At 44.1% G+C, this 14232-nt stretch overlaps 1 protein-coding gene across 10 annotated transcripts in view; it reads left to right on the top strand.

Annotated features, from left to right (window-relative positions):
- The window catches only part of ARHGAP10 (Rho GTPase activating protein 10), a 384335-nt gene that overhangs the window by 346906 nt on the left and 23197 nt on the right, over positions 1–14232 (top strand).

Raw genomic sequence — 14232 nt, 5'->3', positions numbered from 1 at the left:
GACTTGATTAGTCAATCAAGTGACATCCAAAAATACATCTGTAATTCAACCTGAGAGTATCTGGGTGTCCTGCCTTTAAAGTGGGGGAAAAAAAATCAAAGTTGCTTAAAATAAGTCACAGATAATGATGTCATTTGACCCTAGCTGAGCATTCTTGGGACTTTAAATGGAATTGAAAACTGTTCCTCACAGTACTTGGCTTTTTATAGTTACTGCTGGATTCACATGAAATCATTATGAACTTATTAAGTATTAAAAGAGGCAGGGACAAATCTGGTATGTTATTCTGAAATTTGGGGGTGACCTAAAGACTTTGCAAAATCTAGCTGAAAATCCAAGTGGAACTCAAAATATGGGTACACGTTCTCCAGAGGAGTTTTTTCCCCCCAAAGATTGTCGCATACATGTATTTAAATGCTGAAGACTGTATTGTGGATTTAAATTACATGTTACTCAAATGGGCCTATCATTTTTACCGTTCTCTTTTAAAAGTAAGAATAATTTTTCACTTTTGTGCCAGAAGCAAAAGTAACAGTGGCTACATCGGAACCCAGAAGCTGTAATGCAGGGCACTCTAGCAGTGGGATTTGAGGTGTATTAGTGTGTGTGTGTGTGTGTTTTAAAGCACAGACCAAGCCTCCAGTCTTGTCAGTAACTGTCCCGGTCAGTGGACAGCAGTTTAGTCAGTTCTTCGTGGTGGTTCTGTGGAGCAGTGGCATTATGAGCCACGATGCAGCCCGTGCTCAGTTCATAGCACATCCACTGCTGAGACATGAAAAGCTTGATATTTTTGGTTGTCAATCAAATGCGGAGTGAATCCCCCAGCTTCTTATTCATACAGATTAAAAAAAAAAAAAACACTTCAGTCTTTATTTATCTGCTTTATGTCTCAGGCCAGGCCCTGCTCAGCATGTGGGATCTGATTTCCCCAACCTTTGCTCCGAGTATAGGGAGCACAGAGCCTTAACCCCTGGGCCACCAGGAAGTCCCCATACACGTCTTAAAATGTCATAGAAAGTACTCCAACCTTGAGAGGCCTGAAAAAAACAGGGCAAAGTAAGTAGTTGAATCCAGTCTGGAAAGGAGATTTTTGTTACAATGGACACTTCCTGCTATTTGAAGAACTTATCTTTTTCCCTGGGTGCTAGACAAAACCCGTCTCCCTCTTACATATGTAGAATGTTTCCTGTGTATCTTTTAAAGGATTTATTGTAAGCATGCTTCAGTCTAGATTTCTCATTAAGTTGGGGAGTGCTTCTCATACTTGAGCCAATGAGGACCCTTTGCAGGACTTGTGAAGCCCACAGTGCTGGATCCCACCCAAGAGCGATGCTTAGGGTTAGAGGGGAGCTGGAAGATGTGTATTTCTAATGTATTTCCTGACGATGTTGGCAAACCCTGATATACTCTCCTGCCTGCCCCTCCCCCGCGGTTCCAGGTGCGTGCCGATGTACATCTCCGAGGATTATAGTTAAGAGAAGTGACAGTGCATAGTGCTTCCTTTTTTTTTGCTTTTCTTTTCTCTTCCTAGGATTGTGTGTTTGCTCTCTTCAAGCAGCCCCTGGGTGCTCACTGCAAATGTTGATTCCCTTTGCCTGAAATGTCTCCCTTCCTTTTTGCTCAAGACAATCCTGACCTGTCTTCAGGGTGTAATTTAGTTTTCACTTTTGGGAAGCCTTCTCGAGTATTCTAGTCTCCTGGAGGATTCAGAATTATACCTTTCTCTGTCTGTGCCCAATACTTGATGTTAGGAAATGATTCCCTAATTAATGTTGTTGTTGTTCAGTCACTAAGTCATGGACGTCATGCCACCAGGCTCCTCTGCCCTCCACTGTCTCCCAGAGTTTGCTCAGATTCATGTCCATTTCTCCTTTTGCCTTCAATCTTTTCCAGCATCAGGATCTTTTCCAATGAGTCAGTTTTTCGAATCAGGTGGCTAAGTATTGAAGCTTCAGCTTCAGCAACAGTCCTTCCAAAAAATATTCAGGGTTTATTTCCTTAAAGATTGACTGGTTTGATCTCCTAGCAGTTCAAGGGACTCTCCAGGGTCTTCTCCAGCACCACAATTCAAAAGCATCAATTCTTTAGTGCTCAGCTTTCTTTATGGTCCATCTCTCACATCCATACATGACTGCTTTGAAAAACCATAGCTTTGACTATGTAGATCTTTGTTGTCAAAGTGATGTCTCTACTTTTAAATATGCTGTCTATGTTTGTCACAGCCTTCCTTCCAAGGAGCAGTGTCTTTTTATTTCATGGCTGCAATCACCATCAGCACTGATTTTGGAGCCCACCAAAATAGTCTGTCACTGCTTCCACTTTTTCCCCACCTATTTACCATGAAGTGATGGGACCGGATGCCATGACCTTAGTTTTTTTTGAATGTTGAGTGTTAAGCCAGCTTTTTCACTTTCCACTTCCACCCTTATCAAGAGGCTCCTAAGTTCCTCTTCACTTTCTGCCATTAGAGTGGTTTCTGCCGTTTTGCATTATGTACTCTGCATGGAAGTTAAATAAGCAGGGTGACAATATACAGCCTCGCCATACTCCTTTTCCAGTTTTGAACCAGTTTTTCCATGTCCAGTTCTAACTGTTGCTTCTTGACCTACATATGGGTTTCTCAGGGGGCAGGTCAGGTGGTCTGGTATTCCCAGCTCTTTAAGAATTTTCCACAGTTTTGTTTTGATCCACACAGTCAAAGGCTTTTGCATACTCAGTGAAGCCGAAGTAGATATTTTTCTGAAATTCCCTTGCTTTCTCTATGATCTGGTGGATGTTGGCAGTTTGACCTCTGGTTCCTCTGCCTTTTCCAAATCCAGCTTGGGCATCTGTAAGTTCTCGGTTCATGTACTGTTGAAGACTAGCTTGGAGGATTTTGAGCATTACCTTGCTAGCATGTGAAATGAGAGCAATTGTGTGGAAGTTTGAACGTTCTTCGGCATTGCCCTTCTTTGGGATTCGAATGAAAACTGACCTTTTCCAGTCTTAGGACCACTGCTGAGTTTTCCAAATTTGCTGGCATATTGAGTGCAGCACATTAACGGCATCACCTTTCAGGATTTGAAATAGCTCAGCTGGAATTCCAACACCTCCACTAGCTTTACTTATAGTAATGCTTCCTGAGGCCCGCTTGACTTCACACTCCAGGGTATCCAGCTCTAGGTGAGTGACCACATCATCGTGGTTATCGGGGTCATTAAGAGCTCTACTGTACAATTCTTTAGTGTATTCTTGCCACCTCTTCTGTTGGATCCTTCCCATTTCTGTCCTTCATCAGGCCCATCCTTGCATGAAGTGTTCCCTCCATAGTTCTCCAGTTAACCCTTAACTTTCCTTCTTGTCTGATATGTGTGCGTCTGCGTCAGTAACTCCATGTGCCTGCCTGCTTATCTGTCTCACTCAGTTCCAGCTGCTGTAACAAAATTACTTTGAGTGGCTTTATGAACAGCAGGAGCTTAATTACCACAGTTTTGGAGGCTGGAAGTCCAAGTTCAGGGTGTCAGTCTAGCTGGGCCCCAGTGGGAGACTGCTTCCAGTGAGCAGAGTGCTCACTTATCTTGTATTTGCATGTGATGGAGAGCAGAGAACAGAAACGGATTCTCGTGGATCTTCAGTTCAGTTCAGTCGCTCAGTCGTGTCCGACTCTTGTGACCCCATGAATCGCAGCACGCCAGGCTTCCCTGTCCATCACCAACTCCCAGAGTTCACTCAAACTCACATCCATCGAGTTGGTGATGCCATCCAGCCATCTCATCCTCTGTTGTCCCCTTCTCCTCCTGCCCCCAATCCCTCTCAGCATCAGAGTCTTTTCCAATGAGTCAACTCTTTGCATGAGGTGGCCAAAGTACTGGAGTTTCAGCTTTAGCATCATTCCTTCCAAAGAAATCCCAGGACTGATCTCCTTTAGAATGGACTGGTTGGATCTCCTTGCAGTCCAAGGGACTCTCAAGAGTGTTCTCCAGCACCACAGTTCAAAAGCATCAATTCTTCGGTGCTCAGCCTTCTTCACAGTCCAACTCTCACATCCATACATGACCACAGGAAAAATCATAGCCTTGACTAGACGAACCTTTGTTGGCAAAGTAATGTCTCTGCTTTTGAATATGCTATCTAGGTTGGTCATAACTTTCCTTCCAAGGAGTAAGCATCTTTTAATTTCATGGCTGTAATCACCATCTGCAGTGATTTTGGAGCCCCCCAAAATAGTCTGACACTGTTTCCACTGTTTCCCCATCTATTTTCCATGAAGTGATGGGACCAGATGCTATGATCTTAGCTTTCTGAATGTTGAGCTTTAAAAAGCCAACTTTTCCCACTCTCCTCTTTCACTTTCATCAAGAGGCTTTTTAGTTCCTTTTCACTTTCTGCCATAAGGGTGGTGTCATCTGCATATCTGAGGTTATTGATATTTCTCCCGACAATCTTGATTCCAGCTTGTGCTTCTTCCAGCCCAGCTTTTCTCATGATGTACTCTGCATAGAAGTTAAATAATCAGGGTGAGAGTATACAGCTTTGACATACTCCTTTTCCTGTTTGGAACCAGTCTGTTGTTCCATGTCCAGTTCTAACTGTTGCTTCCTGACTTGCATACAGATTTCTTAAGAGACAGGTCAGGTGGTCTGGTATTCCCATCTCTTTCAGAATTTTCCACAGTTTATTGTGATCCACACAAAGGCTTTGGCATAGTCAATAAAGCAGAAATAGATGTTTTTCTGGAACTCTCTTGCTTTTTCCATGATCCAGCAGATGTTGACAATTTGGTCTCTGGTTCCTCTGCCTTTTCTAAAACCAGCTTGAACATCAGGAAGTTCATGGTTCACATATTGCTGAAGCCTGGCCTGAAGAATTTTGAGCATTACTTTACTAGCGTGTGAGATGAGTGGAATTGTGTGGTAGTTTGAGCATTCTTTGGCATTTCCTTTCTTTGGGATTGAAATGAAAACTGACCTTTTCCAGTCCTGTGGCCACTGCTGAGTTTTCCAAATTTGGTGGCATATTGAGTGAAGCACTTTCACAGCATCATCTTTCAGGATTTGAAATAGCTCAACTGGAATTCCATCACCTCCACTAGCTTTGTTCATAGTGATGCTTTCTAGGGCCCACTTGACTTCACATTCCAGGATGTCTGGCTCCAGGTGAGTGATCACACCATCGTGATTATCTTGGTCATGAAGATCTTTTTTGTACAGTTCTTCTGTGTATTCTTGCCACCTCTTCTTAATATCTTCTGCTTCTGTTAGATCCATACTATTTCTGTCTTTTATCGAGCCCATCTTTGCATGAAATGGTCCCTTGGTATCTCTAATTTTCTCGCAGAGATCTCTAATCTTTCCCATTCTGTTGTTTTCCTCTATTTCTTTGTATTGATTGCCGAGGAAGGCTTTCTTATCTCTCCTTGCTATTCTTTGGAACTCTGCATTCAGATGCTTATATCTTTCCTTTTCTCCTTTGCTTTTCACTTCTCTTCTTTTCACAGCCTCCTCAGACAGCCATTTTGCTTTTTTGCATTTCTTTTTCATGGGGATGGTCTTGATCCCTGTCTCCTGTACAATGTCACAAACCTCCTTCCATAGTTCATCAGACACTCTATCTATCAGATCTAGTCTGTTAAATCTATTTCTCACTTCCACTGTATAATCATAAGGGATTTGATTTAAGTCATACCTGAATGATCTAGTGGTTTTTCCTACTTTCTTCAATTTAAGTCTGAATTTGGCAATAAGGAGTTCATGATCTGAGCCACAGTCAGCTCCCAGTCTTGTTTTTGCTGACTGTATAGAGCTTCTCCGTCTTTGGCTTAGTGGGACACTAATCCCTTTCATGAGGATTCTACTCTCATCTCATCCTGATTTCCTCCTAAAGGCCCCAACTCCTAATGACATCTCATTTTAGGGAGTAGGGTTTCAACATGTAAATTTTGAGGGGACACAAACATCAGGTTCATAATACTATCCAATCTTTCCCTCACTCCAAGGTCAATAATAAAATTCTCAATAGTAGAAATTGGATCTTAGGACTTTTTAGTGATATTGCCTGTATGTGCTTGGTTGTGTCTGACTCTTTGACAATCCATTGGACTGCTCACCGGGCTCTTCCATCCATGGGATTTTTCAGACAAGGATACTGGAATGGGTAGCCATTCCCTACTCCAGGTGATCTTCCTGGCCCAGGGATCAAACCCAAGTCTCTTGCATTGCAGGCAGATTCTTTACTGTCTGAGCCACCAGGGAAGCCCAAGTGATATTGAGATAGTTATTAATAGATATTTTATTTTCCATTTTAATTACTTCATATTTATAAAAATGCTTTCCTTGTGTCAGTCTCTCTTCTTTCTCTGTATCATTGAATATCTCTCAGGCAGCTATGTTTGATTTGGTTTCCATCCTCTTTCTTCCTTAAGATTTAAAACTCTTCCTCTGGGAATTCAACAGAATTCATCTCACCATTTTCTCTTTGTAGCATTTTTCTTTATTTGCTCAGCATTTATAAATTTAGTTTTCATATGTATGTGCTTTCCTTTTTGTTTCTTTAAAAAAATTACCTATATATACTAGCTGTACAGTATTGGTTATAGTAGGATCTGAGTAAATTTGATGACTAAGATCCCTTTTAATAAAAACCAAAGCTGTTGTGGGGCGATTAAAACTGTACTCAGAGCCTGAAAGAAGAGGCACAGCCTGGTCTGCCTGATTTTAATCTAGAGTGGTGACTGTTTCAAAAGTTATACTCGCCTTATCAGAGGTCTTGTAAAATGAAGCCAAATGTATGTAGTTCACATGGGACCCCAGTGGCTCTATTGTAGAGCAGTGCCATGACCCTCGTCACCAGGAAGCAGCTTCACACAGGAGAACCCACAGTAGCTGATATTCTGGTATAGGCAGTGTGTAAATACAGCTGTAGCCTCTGACAGGGAGAAAACAACCCAGCAGAATTGGATTTCTTGGGTTTCTGCTGATGGTGTGAATGGTGGGTCATATTCATCGCAGCCCATCAACCTGGAGCTATGACTTACCTGTGCGCTCAGGAAGGTGACAGGCGACCTCATTGCCGGTGAAGAATTGCATGCTCAGTCTCCTTGGAGACATTACATCACAGGCCAAGGTATTTCAAACGTTCTGAGGTCATTTTTCCCCCGTAAAGTAGTTTTCTCTTCAGTTTTAAATGATGGAGCAGGTCTTTGACAAGTAATTTTTTTTTTAGGTTCCCTGCCGCAATTGAGAATCTCTTGTTAGAAATACCAGGCATTGCTCTCTGCTTCCTTCACAGATTTCCAATGAAAAGGAGCACGTCCTTCCAGGACTTGCCCACACTCAAGATGGCAGCATCCATTGGTACCCACGTTGCAATGATGTGGGAAATTAATAGTGTACACAGTTGCCATGGCATTTATTGCAGGGAACGTCCTCAGGGGACCTCAGTTCTCTTTGGCCAGTGAGTTCTGGGTCTGAGGATTGGCTCAGGTCTGGATCCTGATAAGGGATGGTATTTCTTTTAGGCAGCTTTCTATTAGGCAATGAATCTCAGCCCTCAACTCAGTCATTCTTGATCTATTAATTATGACACTAAGCAACACTCTCTGTTGGCTGTCCATCTGCCTCGCCTCTAGAAATACCGTGATCTGTTAGACATTTCCAGAAGCCCCTTCACAGTCAGAATGTCCTGCTTCCATTCTGACATTGTTAGGGAGTTAAACAATTTAGCTCTTTCTTCTGCCTCCCTGTCACCTGTCCCCCCAGCTTTCTGGAATCCTATTATCCTTGTCACTGTTGCAATATTATCTCCTAGGTCGGCCCCCACTACAAAGGACGGACACAGTGAGGTTCATTCTCTGCTCATTTATTATCGCCTCATACACACTTTCCTTTAGGAAATAGTTACCTGGGTTTTGTTTTTTTCTCCAGTTTTGTTTTATTACCAACGCGCCCAGTTCTCCACGCTTTTTCATGTCTTCCTGTACAGTCACTGTGGTGGTTCTGGCACCAACGCTTCATTTAACGTGGACCATAACTTTTGTTAGAATGACTTTATTGGTATGTAATTCACCCATTGAAAAGAATCGATTGTGACGTCGTCACAGAGAGGTGTGACCATAGCCACAGTCAATTTTGAAAGATTTTCATCACCGAAAGGCGAAGCTAAAGCTCCAGTAGTTTGGCCACCTGCTGTGGAGAGTCGATTCAGTGGAAAAGACCCTGATGCTGGGAAAGACTGAGGGCAGGAGGAGAAGGGGGCGACAGGGTGAAATGGTTGGATGGCTCATTGATCACTGACTCAATGGACGAGTTTGAGCAAGCTCCAGGAGATAGCGGAGGACAGGGAGGTCTGGTGCACCGCTTTCCATGGGGCCGCAGAGAGTCGGCCACGACTGAACAGCAGCAGCAAAGGCGTTGTGAGAACATTGTCACCCCCTGTACCCGTTCATTCCTGTGTGGTCAGCCTCTGTTTCTCTTCAGCATTCTCCTCATCTCTAGACAAACAGTAATCTACTTTCTGTCTAAATGGATTTGCTTATGAATCCTGTAAATAAAATCACACAATCAAAAAATAAAAAAGATGGCTGCATCGTAGAATAGCTCTTCGTAACTGGGGATGTTGATAACCTGAGGTGTATCTCAGTCTGTGTTCTAGCAGGCTGGGAGGGCAGTAGCTGCTTCTCTTCCTTCCACGCACTGTGAGGCCCTCGGTTTGGTTTATCCTGAGTGTGAAAGTTCCTAGCACACCTATCCTGGTGTGAAAGATGTTCCTAGCACATCTGTCCTCAGAGCTGCCTTGAACTTCATCAGAGGTTCATGCCTCCCCAGTCCTGGTGCTTGTTAGTTAAAGTCGTCACATGGTAGACTCCCATGCCCATAGAAGACTCCGTGTGTGCTCGCTGGTGACCATCTTTATTCTTGTCAATGAAATAACTTGCCTCTTTTAATGTGGGCTGACAAATAGAATTTTCCCATAGACAGTTACATGGCACTTGAAATTCCTTGACTTTTGGTTACTCGATTGCTTTTCAGGGAGTTGGTAAACTTTGCTGGAAGATAGAAAAGTACCCTGGAGAAGGCAATGACACCCCACTCCAGTACTCTTGCCTGGAAAATCCCATGGATGGAGGAGCCTGGTGGGCTGCAGTCTATGGGGTCACTGAGGGTCTGACATGACTGAGTGACTTCACTTTCACTTTTCACTTTCATGCATTGGAGAAGGAAATGGCAACCCACTCCAGTGTTCTTGCCTGGAGAATCCCGGGGACGGGGGAGCCTGGTGGGAGGCCATCTATGGGGTCGCACAGAGTCGGACACGACTGAAGCGACTTAGCAGCAAAGTACCCCTTCAATTGTATTTGTGTCTACCACAACAGTGATTTGTCTGAATCAGAAAAATGATCCTCTTAAACAATTTTTAACCAGATTTGGTGAAATTAGGTGCACACTTAGAAGTGATCAGGTGGCTGTTATAGCAGACTTTGTCTCCACTTCTTCCCTTCCTCTCTCTCTCTCTCTCTTTCCCCTTCTCCCTCCTTCACTCCTTCAGGGAGGGCTTCTTCAACCCCACCGCTCTTGATTTTACTGCTCTCAACCCTGCCGGGGGCAGTCAGTTCACCCTAGAAGTTGATGTCTTAAATTTTTATCTCTATTATGATGATTGTTTCAAAAGAAAATAGGGAATGTATCTCTTTAAGTTCTTTTTTTTACGTAGACCATTTAAAAAATCTTTATGAAATTTGTTACAGTATTGCTTCTGTTTTATGTTTTGGTTTTTTGGTCTTGAAGCATGTAGGATCTTCGCTCCCCGATCGGGGATGGAACCCATACCCCAGGAAGGCAAAGTGCCAGCCACTGGGCCGCCACGGAAGTCCTGGGAATTTATCTTTTAAACGTTCTCCCTCTCTCTCTTTCTTTCTTTGTTTTTGCATATCTGTATTTTGTTAAACTTGACTAAGATGAACACAGATGGCTTTTGTAACAAGGGGAGGAAACTGATGCAGATTTGAAAAAGAGATTAAGAGAGGGTAGTCTTTAACTCCCCCAAATGAATTGCCCATCATAGAAATTTCCAGACTCTTTACTGGCTAATCAGGTGATCACATCCTTATAATGGGAGCACCTTGTCTTCTCTGCTTACCTCTAGGTGGGCCCTGTTGACCGTGATCTCTAGTAGAGCTCGTGCTGGGAGCAGTAGTACATGTGGGAGGATGTACCCCCGGTCCTATGGGGAGTGAATTGGAAGACAGTGTCCCGTACCTAAGTGAGCAGCAAAGTCCCTGGTGGGTTCAGAAAGATCGACATGTCAGATAGCCCACAAGGAAACACAGGGCAGTGAGCAAGAGGAAAGAGCTTCCTTGCTGCGAGCCCCAGCAGTCTTGTGACGTCTGCTCAGAGGTTAAACCCTTCTGGACCTGTGTGGGCTGGGGACTTAGAGGAGGAGGAGGCTTATGCTTTAGCAGGGATTGGTGGTGAGAGGCTGCAGGGAAGGTTTGATGCAATAAATCACCTCTTGCATTTCTCAGAATCAAAGACTGTAGAGCATTGACTCTCAAGGGCCACAGACTTTGTTATAGATTCTTTATAAATATTTATGTTGAGCCTCACATCAAACCTGGCAAGGCAGAGATATATTCTTTTAAAAAATATATGTGTTTATGTATTGGGTTTCTCTGGGTCTTTATTGAGGCAAGTGGGATCTAGTTCCCTGACTAGGGATTGAACCCGGGCCCCTGCTTTGGGAGCAAGGAGTCTTAGCCACTGGACCACCAGGGAGGTCCCAATGTATTCGTTTTTTTGAAAAAGTCTTTATTGAATTTGTTACAATATTGCTTCTGTTTTATGGTTTTTTTTTTGGCTTGGCCATAAGATATTTGGGATATTTGCTTCCCAAGCAATGATCGAACCTGCACCCCCTGCCTTGGAAGGCAAAGTGTTAATCACCAGGGAAATCCCGATATATTCGTTTTTAAACATAGGGAAATGGAGGCACAAAGATGGTCGGAAACCTGCCCCAAGTCACTTGACTAGGAAGGGCAGAGGTTGTTTTTTACCTTGATCTGTCTGTCCATGGGATCTGTGGTTCCCTTGCCATGTTTTACCGTCAGTATAGAGATTGTCTGTTTGCAGATGGGGCCACTGTCGAAGCTTTCCCCTGATTCTGAGACCCGGTGAACTGATGAAGGGTGGCTGTCCGCTGGCCGCTGCCCTTGTTTTGAAGTGGAGCACTGACCCAGTCTTAGGTCATGTGGCTGCGGTTTATAATTATCTATGGGGAGTAAACACTTGAATCTGAATTTCGGCACATTCACCGTCCAACACCTTTGGCTGAAATCTGGGAGGGGGGAGGGCATTTTCCCCCACCACACCCCACAGCAGAGCTGGGGGACTTGAAAATTTGATATTTTGCAACAGAGCAGCATCCATAATCTTTTTATGAGTAATACGATATCTGGTAAAGCTCTTGAAGCTAATCTCAGGGCCCACATTCTTGGCCTTCAACCATCAGTCTCTGCATGTTCACTGGTGGAGAGGTGGGGTAATATACTAATTTTTGTCCTGCATATTTTCTTGGGTGTTTTTTCTCACTTGGTACAGACATGACGCTGCCCTGACCAGCTTCCTTGCAGCCTTCCGTGCACGTCCCTTGTGTGTTTCTAGGTGTTTTTGGTATTTGTATCGTGTACTTGGCACTTGCCTGTGACCTGATTCATTTCTTCCTTTCCAGTGCTGTAACTACAGGTTCTGAAGTTCAGAGGTTTTATTTTCAAGCCAGATTGTTGGTCATTCTTGTAACTTTAAAGCCTCATAATGAAAAGTTGACTTTCCAAAATAAAGACACTTATCTGAATTTTTATAGTAGCTTCTCTACTGCTTAAGGCTCAAAAAAAAATTGTCTTCTCATGAGTCTTATTTTGTTTTTCGTTTTCATTTTATCAGTTTTTGTTGTAATTCGTCATCGGCTGTTCATGGATTGGTTGGCTGTATCTCAGTACTGAAATGTAGGCAGGGCCTTGTGAGCTTTCTGTGAGTTGAGAGACTGGTGTAGACTGGTGAACCACTGACTTTTATCATTTATTTAACTTATCAAAGAATTTTTTTCTTCCTTTTTGAAAATTTTTTTTTAATTGGAGTATAATTGCTCTGTTACTGCTAAGTTGCTTCAGTCATGTCTGACTCTGTGCGACCCCATAGACCGAAGCCCACCAGGCTCCCCCGACCTTGGGATTCTCCAGGCAAGAGTACTGGAGTGGGGTGCCATTGCCTTCTCCAATGCATGAAAGTGAAAAGTGAAAGGGAAGTTGTTCAGTCGTGTCCGACTCTTAGCGACCCCATGGACTGCAGCCCACCAGGCTCCTGCATCCATGGGATTTTCCAGGCAAGAGCACTGGAGTGGGGCGCCATCGCCTTCTCCGATAATTGCTCTACAACATTGTGTTGCTTTCTGCAGTACAACAGCGTGAATCAGCTGTATGTATACATGCTGATATACAGCTGATGGGCTACAGTCCATAGGGTCACAGAGAGCTGGACACCACTGAAGTGACTTAGCCCGCTTACATATACCCTCTCCTTCATGAACGTCCCTCCCACCCCCATCTCCCATTCAATCTCTCTAGGTCATTACTGAGCACTGAGCTGAGCTCCCCAAAGCACTGATTTTAGAGTCAAACAAGCCTAGCTTTGCATTCTTTTCCTGCCACTTCAAACCTTGGAGGCCTTATATAAATTACTCGAACAAACTAAGACTTAGCGAGATTATCTGCAAAGGGGGAGTGCGAGCACCTGCCCCTCTGAATTGTTGTGAGGTTACTGGGTGCCACATGAAATAAGACCCCACTGCTCCCCTGGGAGCCCTGGGTGGCCACCTGCTTGCATTTTCCTTTCCTCTGAGAACCTAACTTGATAGTCTTAGTTGAACCTGACCTGACTTCTTGGTTCATCAGTTATATAATCTCCCCACCAAATGGCTTAGGAAAAATGACCTCTCCTGTCCTGCAGGAACCTTTGGCATTGACCCGAAGTTGTGTTGTTTCCAGCAGTTACAGTAGTTATTCCAGGAGGACCCGGGGCTCCCTTCCTAACCTCGCTGTACAGGAACCTCCTCTGGAGAAACTTCTGAGAAAATGGCCCTTAGGTATTGCGTGACCAGGGCATGGGGTTCCCATGGCCAGTGAACTCCCTCAACTGTTCTGAGAAGCTTGGGAAGCTCATCCATCATGACAGGTAACCTGTAAAACAGCTTGGGGAGTAACCAGAGGCTTTTCATAGCAGAGAAGTGGTATGCCCCTTTCAAGCTGTGCTTGGGAGCTCCCCTGTTCTATACGTTCCACTCTCATGTTGGGTGGTGCGTCTTCCCCATACAAATTAGACTTGTAGAAATATTCCCGTCAGTTGCCCTGCAGGACCACAGCTCTGAGACCCCTCCAGCCCCGTAATTCTCTGAAATGCAGCTGCAGCTCCTTTTCCATTGAGCTAGCAAGCCCTGTCCCTGATTCCACAGATCATCTAGAAAGAAGAGAAATGCGATTCAAGGAACACTTTGAGCAAAAGATTGTTAGAATTAATCACTCTCAGATAGTTCTTAGAGTTGCCACTCTCAGATATTTCTTTTATAGTGAAACCCAAGCAAATGATCCTCCTGGGAGTGAACTTCGTAAGATACTGGCTGACTCAGTGGTGATGTCCTTTGTTGTCAAGGGAGGAAAGCCACCAGCTGCCTTAGCATCCTGCAGGGTGGGGACTGAGTGTTCAGAGTGGTCGTGTCCAGCCTCAAAGGGTTCTGTCTTTCCTGCATTTGAGAGCTTTCCTCCCATTCCTTTCCTTCTCTCACTGCTCACCTCCCTCCTGTAGAAGACTTTTTATGTCAAGGGAGAGCAAGTTCTAGCTTTCAAGTGCTGGCTTGATCTATGGGCTGTCTCCTTCCTGCATGGCAGGTGATCTTGAGCAATTTGTCAAGAGAGCTGCTGCTGCAGGAGAGCCCTGGGTATTTGCACATTGGCTTCTAACACACACAGGAGCCCCATGCCACAAAGCCCAAGAAGATGGAGGAAGGGGAGTGGCTTCTTGAGCCCTGGGGAGTTTTCCATCAGTGTCTTCATGTCTTCCAACTCTCTACTACAAAACAGATTCACATCTAATACATCTCATTCAGGAGTCTGCAAACTGCATCCCACTGTTGCCTGTTTTTAATATATAAATAAAGTTTTATTGGAACACAGCCACCCAGACACTGACATTCTGTCTGTGACTGCTTTTG

Source organism: Bos taurus, chromosome 17 (genome assembly GCF_002263795.3).
Source record: "Bos taurus isolate L1 Dominette 01449 registration number 42190680 breed Hereford chromosome 17, ARS-UCD2.0, whole genome shotgun sequence".
NCBI classification, from domain to species: Eukaryota; Metazoa; Chordata; class Mammalia; order Artiodactyla; family Bovidae; genus Bos; species Bos taurus.
This window is presented reverse-complemented; position numbering and strand designations above follow the sequence as displayed.